The sequence below is a fragment of the Antrostomus carolinensis genome, unplaced genomic scaffold (genome assembly GCF_000700745.2).
Source record: "Antrostomus carolinensis isolate BGI_N321 unplaced genomic scaffold, ASM70074v2 scaffold26523, whole genome shotgun sequence".
NCBI lineage: Eukaryota > Metazoa > Chordata > Aves > Caprimulgiformes > Caprimulgidae > Antrostomus > Antrostomus carolinensis.
Window position 1 is genome coordinate 1 of NW_010304840.1, and position 252 is coordinate 252.

Below are 252 nucleotides of genomic sequence, written 5' to 3' on the forward strand. Positions count from 1 at the left end.
CTGGTGGTGAGCTGGTCTCAGCCTGGAGCTGCTGGTTCTGCACTGGGCCTGAGCAAACTTAGCACTTCCCCCTGAGCCTGTGGTTCTCTTGGTTTGTGGGAGCTCCCTTGTGGGTGCAGTTTGGTGCTAACTTCTCCTTTCTTCTTCCCCTAGCTCTTACTCCTGTTCCAGCCTCTACCCTCCCAGACCAAGCAGCCCCCAGAGGTGCTGGGACAGAGGCTGGACCCGCTGCCCCAGCGTACCCTGAGCACT